Source organism: Ruditapes philippinarum, unplaced genomic scaffold (genome assembly GCF_026571515.1).
Source record: "Ruditapes philippinarum isolate M1 unplaced genomic scaffold, ASM2657151v2 ctg1179_1_1_1_1, whole genome shotgun sequence".
Classification (NCBI taxonomy): Eukaryota; Metazoa; Mollusca; class Bivalvia; order Venerida; family Veneridae; genus Ruditapes; species Ruditapes philippinarum.
In genome coordinates this window covers 62,696-71,167 of record NW_026860434.1, presented here as the reverse complement: position 1 = coordinate 71,167, position 8,472 = coordinate 62,696, and positions in this window count along the sequence as shown.

Here is an 8,472-nt window from a genome sequence, read left to right as displayed (position 1 = left end):
GTAAAAACCGTTAGGATATTTCCCCGTTTAAAATCAGAGTTAAAAAGAGGGGAAGACTCATAAAGAACTGAAAAGGGTTCAAGGCACCCCCGTCTATAAAAACAGTCGAAATTACCATTTTGGGCATAAAAAACAAAAGGGGACCGCTATCAGCGAGCATTATACCCCCTCGAGATTTTCAAAAAACCCACTTTTTTGAAAGGAAAATGCCAGCCCAATTTAATTTGACATAGGTTCCCAAAAAAGGGGGAAACTTTTCACACCTCAAATCAGGAATTTTCACCCAAGGGAAGGGCAAAAACCCCCGGGCCGGGACAAAAAGTTTGGTAAATTTTCATTTATTTAAAAATTTTCTTTTTTGGCCCTTTTAGCCCCGGTTAGCATTTTTTCGCGACAAAATACCCCCGGGAAATATAAAATTTTAAATTTTTAATTCAAAGTCCCAAAAAATTTCATTTTCCCCCCTGATCAATTAAACAAAACTTTTTGTCGAAAAACACAGAGTTTGGGGAGAAATTACACTAAAATTAAATTTCCCTTCGTAAAAAACCAACAAAATATAGAAGACAGTTTCTGTATAAAAGGGAATTAAAATTAGCATTGAAGGCGTTTTGATCGGGAAAGGCTATTTTTTTTTCGGAAATCATTTTAAAAGAAAATTAAAAAACAAGTTTAAAAAAATTTAAAGGGCGAATATTTTTAAATAAATTTGAGTATTTGGGAAGGGAAAACTTGGGAATTTTTTTAATTTCTTTCCCAAAACTTATTTAATTCGAAAAAAAGGTTTAGGTTACCATAAAAAAACGTTCATGATTTTTTTTTTCTTTTTAAATCATCGCAGAAAACCCGGGCTCCTGAATTTTTCAAATGAAAAATTTGGGGGGGAAATAAGAGAAACTGAGATAGGAATTGTGATAGGTTTAAATTTCCCGGGGTTAAAAAATTTTTTGAAAATGAACTTGGGTAAAAATTCAATTTTTTGAAATTTTTAAAAATGGGATTTTTAATGTTTCTCAGACTTTTTCTTTATAAATCAAATATTCTGTTCCCAAAAATAAACCCTGTGGGCATCCATGGGCCCAAATGGTTTTAGTCAATTGGGTTTTAAAACCCCCGGGCCCCCCACACCGAAACCCGCCATTTAAAGATTTTTCATAAAGCCATCCGGGTAAACTACAGAATTTTGGTTTTACCACTCCCATTTTTTTGGGCCCTTTTTCCACCATAAAAACTGGGAAAAGGGGGAATTATGACCTTTACTGTTGGTGCAACTTAAAAAAAAAAAAAAAAAACTTATCTTTTAGAAAAAAAGAAACATAAATTCATCCCCCTCCCCCCCCCCCCCCCCCAAAAAAAAAAGAAAGTAAAAATTTAAATGTTATCCCAAAAAAAAAAAAAGGAAAATACACCATTTGGGAAAAATTTTTCTCATTACTTGGGGATTTTTTTTTAAAATTTTTAAATTTTAAAAATATTGTTATTTTAAAAGGCCCCCCGTTGTAATTTTAAAAAGTTTGGGCATTAAAATATTTTTAAAGGGGTGTTTTTATTTTTAAATAGATACAAACACCCCATTTAAAACTTACGGCCCAAAGTCCAGGGAGGGGCCACTGCCCCAGATACGCAAATTTTCCTGAATTTTTTTCTGCCATTGTAATTTAAAAAATATTTTTTTAAAAACTTTTGTACCCTTTAAAAGGTTTTTTCGTATTTGTACTTCAAAGTCATGCTTTTAAAACTAAATTGCTGATTTTTAAAATGGGAAATTTTTTTGTTCTAGTTTTTAAACATCAGTTTTTTAATTTTAGGGTTTTTTTTATGAAAACACCAAATTTAGGGTACATAAAGAGCAGGCAAAAAACTTTTCCCGGTTTTTTAGTAGTGGGAAAGCTAAGAATCGTTTCAGGTGAAGTAAGGACATTTTGAAATTTAAAAAAATGAGCACAGTAAAAAAATTTGGGGGTCAGTTTTTTCTGCAGCATTCAAAAAAACAAAAAAAAACAAAAAATAATTAAATTTTGTCAGTCAGTCTTTCCCGGGAAAAAGCATACAAACAAGTCAAAGAGGAACAGTCAGGGCCTTTTTGGCCCAAAATCCTTGGGCCTTTTGGGTTTTGAGACAGACAAATTTATTCCCAAACATCCCCTTTAAAAAAAACCTAAAAAAAAATTATCAGGAAACCAGGGGAAAAGGTTAATAAACCCCGTTTAAAAAAAATGATAAACACTATGTAATAACACTTTTTAAAGTGACATCATTTGGTTTAAAAATTATAAACAAAGCAAAAACGGACCCGATTTTCCCTTTCATTGTCCAAAATCAAAAAAAAATGATACCTTTAAATTTTTATTTTTAATTAAAAGAACAGTAAAATTTTAAAACTAAAATTTTTTTTACAAACAAGAACATAATCCAATTTTGGTGGGGAAAAATGGACGATTTTTCTGGGTTACAAGCAGTAATTCTAAAAAAAACGACTGAATTTTACTTAAGGGGGGGAGTTTAAATTTTCGTAACGCCAGGGCCCGCAGCAAAAGAAAAACCTTTTAGTACCAGACATTCTCAAAGATGTAAGCAAATAAGGAACCCCATGACACAGTTTATATAAATGTTGTTTAATGGAACGCAAGAAAAGAAAAAAAAGAAAAACACAACCCCTCAAAAAGTTTAAAGGGGAAAATTTTCATCTAAAAACATAAAAATTAAAAAAAGGAGGGGGTGACAATTTAAAAAGGTTAACACAAAAAGAAAGGGGTTACAATACAATAAATTTTGCGGTTAAAGGGCGACGGGTCATTCATCCGGGGATCATTTTGTCCGTTTTTTTCCCAAATTTTGCATTAAAAAGCATCGTTTTTTCAGGGGAACTGTTTAAAAAGTAGATAACCTTTTAACCCTATAAATAAAAGTGACTTTGTGTAGTTTTCTTTTCACACGGAGGGAATAATCATTATTTTCATTTCATGTAAAAAGACACTTAAAAACAGCGAGGGAAAATTTTAAATTTTCGTTTGGGAAATTAAAAGGTAAAAATCAGGGTGGACCTTTTAAAACGGGGTAAATTTTGGGAATCATCATTTAAAAAATACAATGGGGTTCAATGAAAATTTTTTCGATTTTTAAATGTTTTAAAATTAAAAAGCACCAAATTTTGAAACAAAATTTTGGGCAGATTTTTTTTGGGGAACCCGCTTGGTTTACTTCAAAATGGTCCACTTGGCCCTTTTCCCTAAGCAGGGCGTAAGGTCCACACGTCTTCCCCATCATTAAAAAAAGTTTTTAATTTTTATATTTTCAAACACAAAACGTTTTATATTTTTTTATTTAAGTATATTTACATTTCAAAAAAAACACAATACAAAAATTTCCCTCGGGGAAAACATAAAAAAAAGCCCCAGGGAAAAGGCATAAAAATAAAGCATTTTTAATTTTTAAAAATCCAGGAACAATTCACTTTCCAAATTAAAAAATACATTAAACTATTTTAATTAACCAAGCAGGCCAGTGGTCCCTCACTCATTAGAAAATTTTAAAAAATTTTCAAAATTTTTTACTTTTAAATTTAAAATTACCAATGTAAACCCACTTCTGAAAGGAATTTTGAAGATTTGTTTTTTTGGGATATTGTATGAAAAGGGTTGGGAAATTTTTCCCTAAGCTAATGAGCAAAGGGGGGAATTTTTTTTGTTGACCTAAAAATTAAGTCCCAAAAATACTGGGCCATTTTTTTTTTTTGGAAAATAACGTAAATGAAAAAGCAGAAAACACTTTCAACCATTTTCCTAAAAAGCAAATTACGACCATCTTTTTTTGTTTTAAATAATTTTTGCTGGGGAATTTAGTGATTAGCCCCTTTTAAACCCCAGTGTAAAGCCAGGCAACCTTCAAAATCAGGGAATCGCTAAAGTCCCCCGCAGTTGACGACTCTGCAAGGGCGGGCGTTCAAATTTTTTAATTTTTGTAAATTTTAAAATTTAAACCGTTTAAATTTTTAAATTTTAAAAGGCCCCTCAAATCCATAAAACAATTTTTCAAAGTTTTGGGGAAGAAATAAATTTAAAATTTTTTTTACAAAGGCCCGCAAAATAAAAATTTTTGGAATTTTTTTAACAAAACCCCTGAACATCCAAAAAGTTGAAATTTTTTACTTCCCTTTACTGTTTTAACCCAAATTTTTTTTTGCTTTTTTTGAAATTTGTTTTGGGGATTTTTAAAAACTTTTTTTTAAAACTTGTTTTAAAAAATTTCTAAAAGGTGAAAAGAAAATGTAAAGTACACAGTAACACTGTAAACAACTTGTTTGACCCCCAAAACAGGAATTGTTTTTCCATGCAGAAGAAAAAAACCTTTTTGGGTTTCAATTTTTTTTCATTTAAAGGGAACCCTTTTTTGTTCTTTTAAGAAAAGGGGCTTTAAATTTTATTTTAAAATTTCTTTTGCATGTGATAAAAAAAGATTTTTCTCGGGCCCAAATTTAAAAAGAAGGCACAAAGGGAAGCCCCCTAAATTTTTGGTAATGCAATTTCTTGCATTAAATTCACATTTTTGGGCGTAACATTTAGAAAAGTTGTGACCCCACGTAAATGTCAAAACCTGGAACAGTTTAAGCTGCAACAATTTTCTTTCCCTCTTTACAATTTACAAAAAAAGACGGGCCCCACGAACCGGAAAATTTTGTTTAAAATTTTCCCCGGAAAAAAAAAATTCACCACGTTTTTTTTCTTGCGAAGATTGAAGGGCAAACATTACCCCGGGAACCGTTTTTTTTTTTTACTGAAAAAAATTTTTTTAACAAACAAATTTTGCTCAACCACAAAAACAAGTATACTGAAAATGGGAATTTGCTTTTTTTTAATTTTCGTCACAAAATTTTCAACCCTTTCGTCATTTTTCTCCTCTTTTTTTCAAAAAATTCCCTATTATTTTCCCCCTTTTTTAAAATTGTGAAAAAGCCTGCACTAAATATCCCATTAGAGGTTTAAAAAATCTATTTTTTTTCAAAATAAAAATTTAGTAAAAAAATTTTAAATTTTTTACTTATTGATTAAAATCTCCCTTTTGGGGAAATTTTGTCAAATTTTTATGTTTTCATGTTTTTTTAAAAATAACTTTTTACTTTTAAAATTTGGATACAAAAAAAGTTTTAGCAATAACCACCCAGGGGTTTTTAAATAAAACACCCTAAATAAAACATTAAAAAAAAAAAATAAATTTCTGGGGAAAAAAACAAAAACCCAAAAACAACCTTTTTAATTTTAATTAAAACCAAAGAAAAAAAAAAAAAAAATTAAAAAAAAAATTTTTTAAGGAAATTTTTTTACTTTTTTAAAAAGGTTTTTTTCAAATTTTTTTCGCTCTTTAGATTTTTTTCGATAACTGCAAAACAAATATTTTAATAAAAAACTTTAATGAAGAATTGTGATAAGGGTTTAAAGGGTTTTGGTTTTTTCAAGATAGTTTCGGTTATGTTTTTTTGTTTTTTTTCCCAAAAACAACAAATTTAAAAAGAGAGTGGTGTCCCAAATTTTTTTTCTAAAGGGGAACATTAAGGGTGGTTTTTTGAAAAAATGGGGAAAAATTTAAACATTTTCAACACCCCATGTAAGGTTTGGAAAAGGGAACGCCTGCTCTGTAAAACCCGCCAAAATCAAATCCCCAAAATGTTTTAAACTTTTTTTCCCCGACATACCAAATTTTTTAAAATTATTTTTAATTTGATCAATAAGTTTAAAAAAACAAAAAAAAATGAGTAAATACTCTTTCCCCCAGAATTCAATAGATAAATTAAATTTTTTAAAAAGGGAAAAAAAGCCCCTTTTTTATAAGGGGCTAGTTTTTTTTGAAAATTTTCAGTTCAATGAATTTAAACAATTTGGGGCTTAAAAATCCCAAAAAAAAAATGTTTTAAATAACCCCTTTTTTTACCCCTTTTTAAAGCCCTTGGAAAAAATAAAAAAAGTTTTAACAACTTTAGTGATTTTTTTGGAATCGGTTTTCTGGAATAAGCCAGGGTTTAGATTGTTAAATTTGGTATGGTTTTTAAACCGGGGGAACTCAAAACTTGGGTCCAGGGGTGAAAAACCCGGGGCTCATGTAAAGAATTTTTAAATAAACTTTTGCAAAAACACAGAAAAAAATTTGTTTCCCCTTTTACATAATAAACAATGTTTTTTTTGTGGCAAATATCTCAATTTAAAAATTTAATGTTTAAAATTTTTTCCCATTGTTTTTTTTTGGGTTTTTGAAAAAAAAAAGTTTTCCCGATAGTGGAAGTTAATTTTCTTTTTGACCAAAATTTTTCATATTAAAGTATATATTTTACCCTTTATTATATTTTTTTTAAAAAATAATTTTAAACGTTCATTTTAATTGGGTTAAACTTTTCACAGTTTAAAGTTTTTTTTCTAGTGTTTATTTTTTTAAATGGGAAACAAAAGTTTGTTATACCATCAACAATTTTAAAAAAATGACAAAAATTTCCTTTCCTAAATTTTTCCAAAAAAAAGAAAACAAAGTTAAATGTTTGGGGGTTTTTAAACCCCCGCCGGAAAAAATTTGGGAGGAAAGAAATATCTCCCCTCCGCCGAACCTTCCGCCCCTCCACCCCTCCCCCGTCTTCCCGCCGAAAATTTTTTTCCGGGAGCATATTCTAAAAATATTTAGTTATCAACTTTGAAACTTTCATAGGTGCGATAGACCTCATTGAGGAGGAGTGCAGTGCACAAAATGATAAAAACTCTAAACCGTTGCATGATTTTTAGTTTATTGCCCTTATTTATTTTTCAAAAATTGATTTTTGTCCAGAGCATAACTCCAAAAGCCTATGAGATATTAACATGAAACTTCATAGGTGCATAGATCTCACTCAGGAGGTGTGCAAGGTTGCACAAAGAATATGAAACTCTACTTTTCATTTAATTTTTGAGTATTGCCCTTTTGTTATTTTTTCATTACCTAATTTTTCACCTGAGTGGAGCATAACTCAAAAAGTGTTTGAAATATCAACATGAAATGTCATAGGTGGATAGATCTTACTTTGAGGAGGAATGTTGACACTGTGCCCGCAAAGAATGTATAACTCTTCCCTATATATTTTTTGAGTTATTGCCCTTTGTTTTTTTTATGCTATTTTTCCAGAGCTTATCTCAAAAAGTATTTGAGGTATCAACTTGGAAACTTTCAAAGGTGGATGGATCTTCATTGAGGAGGAGTTGCAGTGCTTAAGAATGCCATAACTCTACCCTGCATTATTTTTGGAAGTTATTGCCCTTTGTTATTTTTCAAAATTTAATTTTTTTCCAGAGCATACTTCAAAAAGCCTTTGAGATATCAAATTGAAACTTCATAGGTGCATAGATCTCACTCAGGAGGTGTGCACTGCACAAGAATGATAACTCTACCTTTTATAATTTTGAGTTATTGCCCTTTGTTCTTTTTCATACTTAATTTTTCAATTCAATTTTTTCTCAAAAAGTATTTGAGGTATCAACTTGAAAACTTCATAGGTGGATAGATTTTACTGAGGAGGCGATGCAGCACACAAAGAATGATAACCTACCCTGCATTATTTTTCAGTATTTTGCCCTTTTTTTTTCAGCCATCAGTATTCACATAGGTTTCAAATCTGTAATCACTATAGCCATCAGTTTTCATTACCAAAAGACCTCTTAAAATGGAATTATTCCGCTCTACTACATATACATTCTTTCAATGAGCAAACACATTCGGCGGGGGATGGCCATGTTGACATGGCTCTTGTTAAGACCTGAAATAAAAACCTTACATCTTATTAAAATTACTGGAAGATGTTTAGGTACATTGTAATAATGATGTTGTTTGTTTCTATCACCAACTGTGTACGAATGTGCTGGTTTTATGATTTTTATCTTTAAATAAAGATTGATTATACATACTGAAATAAACAGTGGCTTCTTGTTTATATTGCACTCCATATATACCCATACAGGTTGCAGGATTGGACCAAGAGGTTGCAGGTTTAAACCCTAGGATTTGTAGGTTTGAGCTTAGAGATTGTAGGTTTGAGTCCAGAAGTTGCAGGTTTAAACCAAGAGGTTGCCTGTTTTAGCCTAAAGGTTGTAGGGTTGAACCCAGACTGCAGGCTCAATCCTGGGACCAAAATTTGAACCAAGGGACCAGCTCGAGCCTTTAAAGTGAAGGTTACAAGTTTGAGCCATGCTAAAGACATTAGTTGCAGAACCTTTTGATACAGTGAACTATTAAGGCTGGATCTTTGGTCTACTAAATCAACACAGATATTCTGCCATATTAAAAAAACATGAAGGGTTCACTAAATGAAGTAAAATATGTTACATGTAAAGCAGACTTTAAAAGGTCAGAGATTAATATTCAAAGTTAACTTACACAGGGAGGCTTAAATCATTTCATGCTAATTTTCACACAAAAAATACTGAAAATGTATTTAAAATAAGAAATTGTGAAGTAACCAAAATG